The 16118-nt window shown below is 37.4% G+C and overlaps 1 long non-coding RNA gene across 1 annotated transcript in view; it reads left to right on the top strand.

The window, feature by feature from the left end:
- Positions 1-3300: 3300 nt before the first annotated feature.
- Positions 3301-16118, top strand: part of LOC144381714 (uncharacterized) — a 113022-nt gene continuing 100204 nt past the window's right edge. The window contains exons 1-2 of the long non-coding RNA XR_013447484.1: positions 3301-3369; positions 10404-10446. This is a non-coding gene — a long non-coding RNA (uncharacterized LOC144381714). The remainder of the gene's footprint in view (positions 3370-10403; positions 10447-16118) is intronic.

The following is a 16118-nucleotide window of genomic DNA, read 5'->3' as shown; positions in this document are numbered from 1 at the left end:
AGGCATAATTACCTCCTATATAACTTTTTCTAATATTTCTCTTCACATTTAATTGAAATAATCTATATTTTTCCCTATTAAGAACTTGACTGCAGCATAGATCTTATTTTTAGAGTGGCATGTAATGGACACAATGGGACTCTCAATTTGATGAAATTCTGTCCTTTAAAAACTAACAATCAGGGGCGCCTGGGTGGCTCAGTCGTTGAGCGGCTGCCTTCGGCTCAGGTCATGATCCCAGGGTCCTGGGATCGAGCCCCGCATCGGGCTCCCTGCTCCGCGGGAAGCCTGCTTCTCCCTCTCCCGCTCCCCGTGCTTGTGTTCCCTCTCTCGTTGTGTCTCTCTCTGTCAAATAAATAAATGAAATCTTAAAAAAAAATAAAATGTAAGTAATGGTTTAAAAAAAAAACTAACAATCACAACTATCATGATATGTAAGAATCTCTAATCAAAAACTTTACACTAACAAATGATTATATAGAATTCTTGATGACAATGAAAGAACAAAAGGCTTAGAATTCTAGAACCTGGCACACAGTCCTTGGTCAGCCACTTATTAGCTGTAAATTTGGGCAAATAACTTACTGTGGATAGTTTTCAACGACAACTATTTCACAGAGTAACTGAGAGGACAAAGTGAGATTATGTTATGTCAGTACCGATTGTCAATTTAAAGCCTTATGTAAACATTGTTACCGTTATTTAAAGATTTTATTTATTTATTTTGACAGAGAGTGAGAGACAGGGAGAGAGGGAACACAAGCAGGGGGAGTGGGAGAGGGAGAAGCAGGCTTCCCACGGAGCAGGGAGCCCAACCCGGGGCTCGATCCCAGGACAATTTTTTCCTTTTCTACTGTAATAGTTCTCTTTCTTTGGTTTATCATTTTTATTGACAACTAGATAGCAAACTAATGACCTGGGTGGTCAATACATGCTATTATTACTTATTATTCATCATTTTGAGGCTGTCATAAAAGCCAGTGAGGGACTGATGAAAACCGACCCTGCCTCTCTCTTGAGGTTTAGTTATACTTGGATCACATTTGAAAAACTACACTGTGAGAGATTTAGGACCCACAGTCTTTGAAAGGAAGTAGTAAAGAAAATGGTTGGGTAGGTAGGCATTTTGCTTAACAGTGTTATATTCAAAATAATTTCCCATTGATACTGTTGACATTCTCAGAATATTTTTGAAAAAATTAAAGATGTTTGAGAAAATTTGGAAATCAAGATAAGGAGTGGATTTATTAGGATAGGACTTTGTACATTTAATGGGCTGTATGATTTTATCGCATGTAAGCAGGCATTTAATGTACCTTTTCACAGAGCTGAGGGTCTAAAACATCCTCTGTGTATGGATGTGTAATTTGGAAGAGACAATACTAAGAATTTTGAACGTTTTTCTAAGGACAGTGGAAAGCTACTAAGAATTTTAAACAGGGCAGAAGCATCAAATTTTTTAAAAGAGAATTTTGACTATGGGTAGAGAATGAAGTGAATAGGGAAGGACAGAATGGGCAAAAAGAGGGAAATCAATTATAGTGGTTCAGGTGAGCAATAATTGTGGCTTGGATATAGATGACAGGAAAGGGTGAGAGGAGACAGAAATAATTTGCAGAATCAGTAGTACCCAGTGACCGATTAGGAGTCTAGGATATAAGAGAGGTAGGTGTCAAGAATGACTCCAAGGTTTCAGACATATGCAACTGGGTATGAGGTGGTGCCATTTATGAAAATAGAGATTATAACGAGAAGAGCAAGTTTGGATGCTAGGAGTCAATATCATGGGTTTAATTTTACATATATAAAATATAAGATGCTGGGGCACCTGGGTGGCTCAGTCGGCTAAACGTCCAACTCTTTATATTAGCTCAGGTCATGATCTCCAGGTCGTGACATCAAGCCCCGTGTTGGGGGTGCTCCGCATGGAGTCTGCTCGAGATTCTCTCTCTTCCTCTCCCTCCCGCGACTTGTGCCTGCACACTCTCTCTCTCTCTCTCTCTCAATAAATAAATAAATAAATAAATAAATAAATAAATAAATAAAATCTTTAAATATATAAATATATATGATGCCTGTGAGGCATGCATTTTTGCAGGCATTTATAATAGTTCAGATCGCACCAGACTTTTCTATCTTCTTCCATTCCTCGTCGAGCATTTCTCTTCGCTGCGTCATGCTGACTTAACCTACATTAGTCCACGCTGCATTACAGTGGGAAGCATGAAAATATCAGTGTATATTCCTATGAAAAGCAAAGTGCTGAGTCTGGTAATATTCAGATAGTGATGAAGAAATGACCCAAGGTAACTTTCCTAAGACCTGTAGATGAATCCTAACAGGTCAGCCTTCTAGCCAAGCCTAACGAGGGGAAGGCAGAAAAAAATGGCTGGGATGGGTTACCAGCTTCAGGACCACGGCAGCTGGGAGGACGGTGGTGAGGATGTTCCTCCGCTTCACGATAATGCCTGGGTGCCTTCCTGTGTTACGCAACTGCTATCACTGTAGCTAATAGCTTCCTTTCTCCCTTTTCACATTTCTTCTGTGCCTCCAACGCCTCCACTCTATCTCCCTCATGGGAACAGGGCTTTCCTGATCATCCATGTGCTCCTTACTCTGTACCCTTGTCTGTTTGTTCATCTTTGTATCACTTACCACCACCTGATGTATATATATTTTTTTAATTTATATTTTGTAAGCTCCTTTAGGGAAAGAACTTGTTCTGTTCACAACTGTATTTCCAGTTCAGAGAACAGATCCTAGCACAAAGCAGGTGCCCAATAGGTATCGGTTGAGGGAGTTTTTAAGTAAATATTGGGTGAGTGGATTGCTGGAAACTGCGAGAATGTGGCAGCGAAGTTGAAAACCGAACTTGAAAACCTGCCCCTTGTGATTAATGGAGTTCTGTTTCTGTGTTGTGTCAATAATTGTCACACAGAAGTTTCATTTTTTACGTGGTTATTCATTTTTAAAATTTTCTTTATGTGTTTGGGCCCTAAGCTCCATTGATTTTTTTTTTTTAATGTCATTGCAAAAATTTGTGAATTGGTTCTGAACGAATAGGCATACTTTTTATTTTTTAGTAGCCCATTGGTTCCCCATTTTCACTCCTTGTGTCCTCAGTATTCATGCCGCATTGCTGTACACGCCGTAGTCTGTAAGTAAAAATCCACCAACTTAAAGAAAACCGTTGCTTGGAAAAGTCTGTCAAGTGATTTGTGTAATTCTATACAATCACCAGCAGATGGCGAAATTGTAACAGCATCTTGACTCTTTTTCAGCTTTCCCTGAGAAGCGCAATACTGTTAGAGAAATGCCAAAATTTTCCGGAAGTGAAAATTTCTGGATATTAGCCGTATCAGTGCCAAGGTAAGGGACATCGTTCATGCTATTTCTTGTACGTAGTGATAACTACTGAGTGTGTAGGTCTCACCTGTGACCCAGAGCAAGTCTCATTTTCTCACATGTTGTGGAATTGACTACTCAGGGCTCATTTTTCATGAGCTTAAGGAAATGCCAATTGTAGTTTGGGCTCCTGCCTGGTTCACTATTTACATAGGGTCTTCATCTTTAAATAATGTCTGCTTGGGGGGCGCCTGGATGGCTCAGTCGTTAAGCGTCTGCCTTCGGCTCAGGTCATGGTCCCAGGGTCCTGGGATCGAGCCCCACATGGGGCTCCCTGCTCTGCGGGAAGCCTGCTTCTCCCTCTCCCTCTGCCTGCTGCTCGCCCTGCTTGTGCTCTCTCTCTCTCACTATCTCTCTCTGTGTCAAATAAATAAATAAATAAATAAATAAATAAATAATGTCTGCTTGGGTGCTCATTTGAGCTGCTTCGACTTAAAACTTTAAATTTATGCCCCTCTGTTGAGATGCTTTTAGACAAAACATATACTAATAGTACTAAAAGTAGAAGATATGTGTAAAATTTGCATTGAAATAAAGAGACTGTGGAGCATGAGAGAAGGCATGGCCTCTTAAGAGAGACAGAATGGAATTGTTATTCTGACTTCATTGTTTTCTAACTATTTTGACTTCAGGCAAAATACTTGGGGTACATTAGTTTTAGTCTTTTTTTTAACAAACATATGTTATATAGAGCATTGTATATTAACCCAGGAGCCCCAAACTCACATTAGAACAACATATTTGAGAGGTCCGTGTGTTGGGAAATTTCAAGGGATCAGATGGATGTATTTTGGATGGGCTTAGAAGGGAGGAATTATTGTTGATTTAAAGAGAGGGATCTTGTTGGGGGGGCGGGGAAGAGATGCCAATGAGTAGGACCTGCTTGCTTGTTAGCAGCAACTGCATGCTAAGATCTGGGTGCTATCTCAATTATTGTGGCCAGTCTAGCAAACCAACTATCTAGATAGGCCAAGGACGCAAAAAAAAAAAAAAAAAAAAAAAAAGATCAAAAGGACTTGGGAGTCACCAAAAGATATCTTAGAGTCCATACACGTCATTGATGGGAATCCCCATGGTATTGCACACATGAATCGAAAGTATGAAATGATCTGGTTTATGAGCTCCAAAAATATGACATGCAATCAAGAATGAAAGGACAAATAAAAGCTCCTAGAGACAGATATCTTGATGCCACAACAGGGAAGTACAACCTGAGACTGAGGAAGAAAACAAGAATAAAATCTAAAAATCAGTGGCAAGAAACCTCAAATCCTGTGCTTCATGGCTGTTTAAGTACTGCCCATGGGATTCGCCCTGGGAGCCTCATTGTATAACAACAGCACAAGACAACCACTGAGGCTCATTCAGGGGGATGACCCCAGTTTGAGTAGTGTGTGTACATTTTGGAAATATTCCCATTAAAACAACGTTTAGGATTTTAAGTGGTAAGCTTCATTTATTTGATAATTCAGCTTAATGAAACATATCAATTTTTCTCCTGGTTCTGGATTTTAAATGGTTTCTGATTTATAGAAATAATTTTTGCAGAAAGGTGCCATAGATTCTTAATTAACAGATTTAAGCCTTCTGATCCATTCATGTTTATATTAATCTAATATTTACTGAGTTTATTTTATATGTGAGACACTGTCAGAATGTACTCAGAGGTCTGATCTCTCATTTTTAACAATCCTTTTTCCTTGAGAAGAAAAATGGTGTCAATGTAGACACAATTTAGGCAGGAGTCTGCTGTCTTTTTCTATACTTTGGGACAACTACTTCGAGCAAGCCAAAAGAGCACAAATTAGCTAACAAATCCCTTTATCCCTTACCTTCTCTTTCATAATTGATGCAACACATGAGAAAATGTAAATGTAACATATTGTGAATCTGTGGCTTACAAGAAATACAAAAAGAGATGAAGGAACTACTTACCCAATGAAAACAAATATGTAAATAAGTATTTTTTCTAAGTGGATATTATCAAAGGTAGGTGATAAATAACTTTTTAATAAAAGTACATGAAAATCCTAATCCTTTTTAATGAATTCAAACTTACAGTTTAAGTATCTGTAATAACTCACCAGAAATGAGTGACAATATCCAAGGCTAAATTCGTTCCTTTGAAAACAAGAATTCTATTTAGATGACACATAAAAATATAAATCCAAATTCAGCCTGAGAGTTTTTTCCTCCTTCTTGTTTCTATACTTAATGGTGACTCTTAATTTGTGGAAAGTTTAAGAATAGACTCAATTATCATGTTGAGAAATACATTTGTCACTCCCTGTCTTCTCCTTTGTTGACTTTCACTTTCCTCAAAATGTTTTTGTGGTTAGAGCAGAGCTGAGTTCTCTAAGTCTCAAAATACATTTTTTTTTAAATGATGAGAAACTACAGGAGAATTCTGTCACTAAGTCAGTGAGCACTTTATGAACATAGAATCTAATAGACTCTACATCAATACACTCAATGGTATTTGTACATATCCAAAAAGCAACAATCTTGTGTTGAAATGTGTGTAAGAAGCTGATGGCCTTTGCCTATATATATATACATATATTCATTCCATTAATGGTCTCAACAATCTTAGGTATTGCAGTCATTGTTTTATAAATGATTAAACTATCATACAAGCAACTTAAGTTTGCCTTTTCCAAAATCACCCAGGTGGTAAATGGCCCAGGTGGGATTTAAGTTCTTTTGAGTGATTTAAAGGCCCACGTACTTTCTACCGCTATTTGATTCCTTGTAATACCAAACTGCTTCTTAAATTGAACTTGGGTATAATAAAGCTCCATTGCATTTAAGTATGACCTTCAGTGCCCTGCATCAACCCTAGGGAGAAGCTAATTAGTTTGCCTTTCTACATTTCTTTCCAACACATCTCACCCATCTTGCTGCCCACCCAGGTATTCAGTTAATAACTCCTATTTCCAGCTAGTAGCCCATTATCCTAGCTCTATCCCTTCCTCTTTTGTGTTTGTTTGTTTAACACATCCACTAATTTTTAAAATTGCCTGTAAGTGCTATTTTGTTAAAAATCGACTTTATTTTTTTAGAGCAGTTTTAGGTTCACAGAAAAATTGAGTGAAGGATACAGAGATTTCCTGCCCCAACTCATGCATAGCCTCTCTCATTCTTGACATCCCACACCAGAGTATACATTTGTTGCAATTGATGAGCCTACATCTACACATCATTATCACCCAAAATCCACAGTTGAGGGTTCACTCTTAGGGTTGTATATCCTATGGGTTTGGACAAATGTATAATAAATGACATGTATCTCCATCATAGTTTCACACAGAGACTTCACTGCCTTAAAAATGCTCTGTCTCCCACCCACCCACCCATCCTTTTTCTCCCCCCACCTCTAACCCATGGTAACCACTGGTCTTTTTTCTATTTCCATAGTCTTCCCTTTTCCAGAATGTCATATATCCCTTCCTCTTTTTATCTACTATATATGGCACTTAACTCAAGCCTCCTCCTCGCACCAAAATTTGGGACACTATGGCATGTCAGAGATGGAGAAGTTTTTGGACAGAAGGGCCTTCTTCTTTGCCTATGAGACAGCTAAACCGTGTTAAGCACCACACCTGTCACTTTATATGTATTTATACATTAAAACTAATAATCTGTGAGGAATCATTTAAGATTCCTTTTATCAAGGAAACAGATACCTGGCAATTAAAAATATTAACCCCAAGATGATGTCGGTGGCCTAAATTGTGAATAACATCACAATGTTTGTCTCAAATTTTCTTGTATTGTCTAGTTTTGTTTTTTAAAGAATGTTTAGATTGTATCTTAAGTCCACATGCGATATATTGATATTGGCTAAATTTTTGTTATTATCTATACTTTAAAAAAGACCCCCAAAGTTTGAGAACTCTTCTTGTGTCACATTGAGAACAGAAGACCCAACTCTTTATGGCTACCTTATGTACTAGAAATTTTTAAAAATATTTTATTTATTTATTTGTCAGAGAGAGAGAGGGAGAGAGAGAAAAGCAGGCAGAGAGAGAAGCAGGCTCCCCACTAAGCAAGGAGTGCGTTGCGGGACTCGATTCCAAGACCCTGAGATCATGACCTGAGCTGAAAGGCAGATGCTTAACCGACTGAGCCACCCAGGGGCCCCCATACTAGAAATTTTAATCATTTATCGTATTTGTTATTTGTTTTCTCTCATAGAATATAAACTCCAGGAGGAGAGTAATTCTCACTTGTTTCATTTATCACAATAAGCTCCGGTCCTAGACCAGCGTCTGGTGCATACATTCTCCATGACTATTTGTCGAATGAGTGAATTTCCCTTGCTTCCTTCAGCTATTTCCTATTACGACACATTTTCTTGCTATTTTGCCATAGTGGCTTTTATTCTCTGGCAGTACTTTAGTTTGCCTATCATCTTTTTCAGATGTGGGTACCTTGGTAAACAATTTCTAAGTGCATAGAACTAGCACAAACATGTCTGTCATTAGTGTGCCCAGGAAGCCTGTGCATTGAGACTTTGTGTTCTGTTTATATTTAAAATCCTTTTCAGTTATTAGCTGCACTGTGACCACAGATGGGATGGGAGCACACAGTGGATGGGATTGCTCAAGTAGATTTTGCAATCACCATTGCGATAGCTTGAATGATTGCTTTTGGCGTAGAAGTTTGAGGCCCTGTAACTATTTATATCAATGATTTACTTTAACTTGAAGAACATTTGGGGCCTTCCTCTATTGACAGAAAGAGGTGACAGTCAAAACTACAAATCATCTGATCCCAAGAATAAACCACTTTATATTTGCCCTTCAGCTTTCTTAGTTTACTCCTTAATATTAGAGGATAGTTTGCATAAGTGGTCATTTTGACTGTGTGTTTAATAATTGCATATGCTTCTTAGCAACACTTGAATCATGAATCTGGAGAGATCAGTAGGATATATGACCATTTATGTGAAAATGCTGTCCCATTTCATCTCATTTTCGGTCCTCAAATGCTCCATGACCATCATCTGTTACAAAACCTCTGTAAAACATAGTTTGTTTCAGGGGTGCCAGGGACGGGGGGCCTCAGTTGGTTAAGCATCTGCCTTTGGCTTAGGTCATGATCTCAGGGTCCTGGGATCCAGCCCCGCATCAGGCTCCTTGCTCAGTGCGGAGTCTGCTTCTCCCTCTCCCTCTGCCCCTCCCTCTCTCTCTTAAATAAATAAATAATCTTTAAAAGAAAAACATAGTTTGTTTCTCTAGTAATTAAATAAGAACAGAACCTCAGTGTAATACACTTTCACACAAAAGATGAAATTCATGAATTGGATTTCACTAAAGAGCATTTAACTCTTCTGTGCACTGGCATTTCAGAAATTACCTTGATGTCTTTATAACTTTTTAATCAAATCATCACTGGACTTTTATTTTTTGCCTATGGTATTTGCAGTCGTACCTAAACTGCTTATATCGAATAAAGTGAATATCATTTAGGATCCAGAGCTACTTAGCCATCTCCAATTACTAGCTATTTGCTGAAAACTTGAAATTCTCTATTTTTAGGCTCTTTTACTTTTAAAAAATCTTTCTTTTAAAATGAGGAAATTTTTTTATTTATAAACACATTAATTCTTTATTTTTGCCAATACAAAATCAAAAATGAATATTTGTTAAATTTTGGACAGGTAGTCCCAATATAGTTTGGCTTCAGCACAAAATAATAAGATTTATAAGCTTTGAAATGAAATAAGTTATTTTACTCCACCCTTTCTAACCTTCACTCTAGAAGAAGTTTAGAAAATGCGAGAAATAAAAAGACCTGATGAGCTTTAAACTAAAAAAAAAAAAAATCCCTACACTTGGATATATCAAAAATTTCCTTTTTCTATCCAGTCTTACCATACCTCCAAATGCTGTCTCTTTAAGACCTATGAAAATTCAAAAAAAAAAAATTAAAGCAACTTTTCTTTAATATCAGGAAAAGCAAAGCATTCACACCTCTCTATAATCCAGTTTTGGAGAGCTAATTAGATCATGGTGTTTGACCTAATACAATTATGCTTCTCTTCTCTCCATTCAAACTCCACTTACATTTTAGATACATCTGTTTAAGAGTTTATTTTTTAAGAGCAGTGTAGATTTACCACAGAATTGCGAGGGCGGTACAGAGATTTCCCATATACCCTCATCCCCTCATATGTATAGCTTCCCCCATTATCAACACCTCCACCAGAATGATAATTTTTTTTTTCTTAACCAAGGATGACCCTACATTCACACATTATAATCACTCAAAGTCCATAGTTTTTTTTAGGGTTCACTCTTGGTGTTCTACATTGCATGGATTTGGACAAATAGATAATAACATATATCCATCATTATAGTACCACATAGAATAGTTCCACTGTCTTAAAAATCCTCTGGCTCTGCCTAGTCTTATCTTTCCCCCACCCCCAGCTCCAACACCTCATAACCACGGATCTTTTATTTTCTCCATAGTTTTGTCTTTTTCAAAATGTCATAGAGTTGGAATCATATAGTATTTAGCCTTTTCAGACTGGCTTCTTTCAGTAATTATGCATTTAAGGTGCCCTCATGTCTTTTCATCTCTTGATAACTGCCTATTTTTTAAGAGCTCAAATTTTTTTTTTTTAAGATTTTATTTATTTATTTCACAGAGAGAGGCACAGCGAGAGAGGGAACGCAAGCAGGGGGAGTGGGAGAGGGAGAAGCAGGCTTTCCGTGGAGCAGGGAGCCTGATGCAGGGCTCGATCCCAGGACCCCGGGATCATGACCTGAGCCGAAGGCAGACGCTTAATGACTGAGCCACCCAGGCGCCCCTCAAATTTTTTTTACATACTTAAAAACCATTGCTAAATTACTCCTCCAGACGGCAGTATGACCACGTCAGTGGACATAGCCAAGTAAGACTGCAGGAAATAGGACAGATGAAATCAAATGCTATTAAATAACAAGAGGCTGCATCTTTTTCTAATTTTTTTGCTTATCATTCTCAAGGAGAAAATCGCACACAGAAGATCTCAGAGGGGATCATACAAAGGTGAGAAGAGGCATTTTGTGAGCATAGCAGTTAAAGAAAGCTAAGAAATGGAAAACAAAGTTTTAAGGGAAATACATTGTTCCAAATACCTACATTTTCTCCCTCATGCCTTTATTCCCCGTGAAAACACTGCTCTTTCTTGAATGTTCCCATGTTAGATGCATTTCCTCAGGAAAGTTTTCTAACTCACTCTAACTAACTAACTCTTGAATTCTGGATCAATATGTACTCCTAGGGCATCCTGTATTGCTCAGACCCTATTATTTCTCACATTGAATTATTATTGTTGTTTACTTACCTATCTCACACACTATACAATAAGCTCCATGAGAGTCTCTGTCAGCTCTCTGTGCATGTCCTCTTAAAGTATTTGGCACATAGTATCTTCTCAACAAGTATTTTATGAAGAAAGGAAAGTTAACTAATACTTTCCTTTCTTTGTTTCTGTGCTTTCTCTATATAAAGCTTCCCTCTGGCTTCTGTCAGAAGAGAACCCCTAACCGCTTCTGGCTTGGCACTGCCGGATTAGAATCTATAAATGCTCAAATAAAGTCTTAACAATTTTAATATGACTCAGGTTATCTTTTAACACACATACATCCTTTTGGCAATTATAAGATATGTGGGGCAAATTTCTGTATCAGAGCTAAACTGTCTGGATACAATGTGTTAAAAATGTTTTTAAATGCGTTACTGGTTGCAGAAAAGAGTGATCCCAGAAGTTCAGAAGGATGAGAACACTCAAGTCCAGAGAGAAAGGGATGAAGTTATTGCTCCCCTGGTAGCACTGGTAGATTCCTGGCTGTCCAGAGCTGGGATTTAATCAAACCTTGCCCCAAAGGAAGAAAACACAAAATACTGGACTTGTTTTAACTTGGGAATTCAGATCAAAGGTTCTTGAAAACATACACACACACACACACACACACACACACACACACACACACGATGCTCCCAATGGAAACCAGGGGGAAAACACAACTACTTGCTTGTTTTATTTTGACTTTGGGTAAAGGAGAAATAAAAAATACATATGTCTGTACTTGAAAGTCATCATGAGTCAGTAGTTTAAAATTGATCCCAGGTGCCTGGTAAAAGCAAATGTAAATACTTTCTGGGAGAAGGTGTCTTAAGCCCAAGTATAAAAAGTTAAAAAGTAAGATAGTGTTCTAAGGAGCTTGATTTCATGATTTAAAAAATGGAATTAATTTCGCAAAAACTGCAGGTATATAAATTAAAATAACAATACAGAACAAAAATAGTGGGTTTTTTTTTTAATCTTAAAAAAAAAAGCAAACCAGAAATTGAAAGTATGATCCATAAAAAATAACCAGGAAGCTTTAATAATAAAATAATCTGGAAAGGAAAAAAATTTAATGATTGCTATTGGAGACTCAATGGATGAGTTGCCTAGCAAATTAATCTGAGATGAAGAAAAAAATTAGTACACTCAAGATAAACTTAAAGAAGGATGCCCGGGTGGCTCAGTCTGGTAAGTGGCTGCCTTTGGCTCAGGCCATGATCTCAGGGTCCTGGGATCCTCAGCGTTGGGCTCCCACTCAGGGAGGAATCTGCTTCTCCCTCTCCCTTTGCCCCTCCCCCTCTGCTCATGCTCTCTCTTGTTGTCTTGCTCTCTCTCAAATAAATAAATCTTTAAAAAAAATAAAGATAAACCTAAAGAAACTACTTGGAATGAGATACACAAATGGAAAGCATGAAAAGATAAAATGAAAAGAAATAATAAGGTCTCATGTACTTTTAATTATAGTTTCAGAAGGAGAGAAACAGATACATCAAAGAAGCAATACTTGAAAAGTTAGGGGCTCAGAGTTTTCTAGAATCCATGAAAAATCTCATTCTTCAGATTTAAGACAGGCTAACTGTTCAATCCAATCTAACTGCTAGTCATAACAATAAAAGGAAATCCAATCCATACTAGGCATGTCATATTGCAACCTTTAAACATCAATGACAAAAATAAGATTTCAAAAGTAGCTGACGTGGGTGGAAAGGGGGATGTGGCAAGAGGGTGCTCAAGCTACAAAAGAATAATTTATGGCTGATTTCTCAACAGCAACAACAGAAGCCAGGAGATGGTGTGTTAATATCTTCAAAATACTGAGGAAGAAATAACCATCAACCTAAATTTTACTAAACAATATAACTATCATTCAAGAATAAGAATGAAATGAAGTTATTTCCAGTCCATGAACAAAACGTGATGTGGGAGGGGCTTCTAGTTCCAGTTTAGCCTAAATTGGTCAACTAATTCCTCTGCTTGTTCCTTTGTCCCTTATCACGTCCAAAGGAACTGGAGAGAGAGAACATGAAGAAAGCTGGAGTGACAGCTGGGGACAGAGGCTCCTTCTAGCTAGTGTGTATGTGTAGAGAGGTAGACTTGAGCCGGGGAAGGAGGCAACCATCAAGGTTGTAAAAAAATTATATATATATATATATATATATATATATATATATATATATATATTTTATTTTTTGTAATAGGAGAGAAAGTGGATTGTTGGAAAGGTGTTATTGCTTCTCCCAGCTCTCGCCTTGGGAACTAGGGCCTGACCCACGCCTGCCTGGCTCACACCTTGATCCAGGTCCCCTCAAGGGTAAATTCAGGGAAGCTCAGAAGTCATTTCCATGTGAGATGCTAGAAAATGGTTAAAGAGGAATGATTGTAGTTTTGGGTTCATAAAGCTCCCTGTCTATATGTGTCTCTATTGCTGCCTGACAATAGTATGGTTAAACCACACACATTTGTTATCATTTCCCAGTTTTCTGTAGGTCAGGAATCCAAGCACAGGGTAGGTGGGTTCTCTGCAAGGCCACGACCAAGGAGCTGGTTGGTGATGAAGTCTCATCTGAGGTTCAACTGCATAGGATTTTTTTTTTTTTTAATTTCACCATGATCCATTTCAGAAGTTCAAGATTGATGGATATTTAGTGTTTTTTTCTATCTTTTACTGTTAGTAACAATAGGACAATGAATATCAATGTACTTAAGTCATTTTAAATATGCATGAGCATATTTAAAGATATATTTCTATATATGGAACTATGAGATCAAAAGGAATTGACTGATGTTGGCGAGGATGTGGAGAAAGGGGAACACTCCTACATTGTTGGTGGGAATGCAAGCTGGTGCAGCCACTCTGGAAAACAGTATGGAGGTTCCTCAAAAAGTTGAAAATAGAGCTACCCTATGACCCAGCAATTGCACTACTGGGTATTTACCCCAAAGATACAAATATAGGGATCTGAAGGGGTACGTGCACCCCAATGTTTATAGCAGCAATGTCCACAGTAGCCAAACTATGGAAAGAGCCCAGATGTCCATCAACAGATGAATGGATAAAGAAGAGTGGTATATATATATACAATGGAATATTATGTAGCCATCAAAAAAATGAAATCTTGCCATTTGCGGCGACATGGATGGAACAGGAGGGTATTATGCTAAGCGAAATAAGTTAATCGGAGAAGGACATGTATCATATGATCTCACTGATATGAGGAATTCTTAATCTCAGGGAACAAACTGAGGGTTGCTGGAGTGGTGGGGGGTGGGAGGGATGGGTGGCTGGGTGATGGACATTGGGGATGGTATGTGCTAAGGTGAGCACTGTGAATTGTGTAAGACTGTTGAATCACAGACCTGTACCTCTGAAACAAATAATACATTATATGTTAAAAAAAAAATAGTAGGAAGGGAAAAACGAAGGGGGGGACATCAGAGGGGGAGATGAACCATGAGAGACTATGGACTCTGAGAAACAAACTGAGGGTTCTAGAGGGGAGGGGAGCGGGGGGATGGGTTAGCCTGGTGATGGGTATTAAAGAGGACACGTATTGAATGGAGCACTGGATGTTATACGCAAACAATGAATCATGGAACACTACATCAAAAACTAATGATGTAATGTATGGTGATTAACATAACATAATAAAATAAAAAAAATAAAAAAGAAGGAATACATATTTGTGCTTTTTAAAAGATTTTATTTATTTATTAGAGAGAGAGCATGAGTGGGATGGAGGGACAAAGGGAAAAGCAGACTCCCTGCTAAAAAGGGAGCCTGATGTGGGACTCGACCCCAGGACCTTGGGACATGACCCAAGCCAAAGGCAGATACCCAACCGACTGAGCCACCCAGGTGCCACTATATTTGTGTTTTGATAGATATTACCAAATTTTCTTTCATATACTACACTTCGTACCCCAGCCAGTAATGTATTAAAGCATCTGTAGCCCAGACTTTTCATAGAAGTGTTTCAGCAAACTTGAATTTTTGCCTAGGTAGCAGGTGAAAAATAGTACAATGGTTTTTTTTTTGAGCATTTGTTTTTTGAGCATTAAGTGAGATTGAACACTTTTTATATTTTATGTCTTTGTACTTTCTTATTAAATCTCTGTTCATCTTCTAAGTCTATTTTTTTACTGGTCTATTAGTCTTCTATGATTTAATTTCTGAGTTCTTTTTATGTTAGGGAAACTAGCTACTGTCTGGATATGGACTGTTACAACATTTTAACCTATTTGTGATTCTTCTTTTGACTTTAATGTTTTGCTTGGTAGAAATTTTTTGCTCTCGTGTATCAAGTCTGTAAATCTTCTCTTTTAAGGCATCTGGACTTTGAGTCTCATTTTGAAATTTATTTACCACCCCAAGGATATAAGTTAGTTCATTCAGAGTACATATATGGCTTCATTTTTTAATATGTAAATGATTAATCCATTTGGAACTTGTTCTGGTATATAATGTGAAGTATGGGTTCAATTTTTATTTTTAGAAGACTATCCAATTGTGCCAACATGATTTATCAGGTGAAGCATCATTTCCTCCTTAATCTGAGATGCCATTTTTATTATATACTGACCTGTATATATTTTGATTTATATTATGAATTTTTGTTCTGTTTTTTTGTGTGTCACATTGTATTAAACATGGAGAGTTTATTATGTTTTAATATATGATATGACTAGTTTCTCTCATTGCCCTTTTCCAGACTTTTATTATCTATTCATGTTTGTTTATCTTTCAATATAAATTTAGAATTAACTTGTCCGGTTAAAAAACTTTGTAAATTTATTGAGATCACATTATATTTTTATTGGGAGCTCATTTTTATTATATTGATTGCAGTTTATCTAAATGTTCTTTTGTATCATTCAGAAATGGTTTAAAGTTATTCATATAGGTCTTCAATATTTTTTAAGTTTGTTTCTAGACATTTTAATCTTTTCTGTTGCTATTGCATATGATTCTTTTTTCAATTAGATTTACTGGTTTATACTAATGATTTTTAATATCATTATCAAAATCATACTAATCATATATTTAAATCGTACTTTTTTCTGTTAATATTTCTATTTTAATCCTTTTATTTTTTTCTATGCACATATACATATCTTTCTACTTACTTAGAATTTTATGTATTTACAATTTTAAGTCTGTCTTTTTTTAAGGATTTTATTTACTTGAGAGAGAGAGTGTAAGAGCCCATGAGCAGGGGGAGAGCAGAGGGAGGGGGAGAGGGAGAAGAAGACTCCCCACTGAGCAAGGAGCCTGACACAGGGCTCAATCCTAGGGCCCTGGGATCATGACTTGAGCCAAAGGCAGACGCTTAACCCACTGAGCCACCCAGGTGCCCCTTTAAGTCTGCCT

This window comes from Halichoerus grypus, chromosome 5 (genome assembly GCF_964656455.1).
Source record: "Halichoerus grypus chromosome 5, mHalGry1.hap1.1, whole genome shotgun sequence".
In the NCBI taxonomy this organism is placed as follows: domain Eukaryota; kingdom Metazoa; phylum Chordata; class Mammalia; order Carnivora; family Phocidae; genus Halichoerus; species Halichoerus grypus.
Note: the sequence above shows the minus strand (reverse complement) of the source record. Positions and strands in the feature narration are given on the sequence as shown.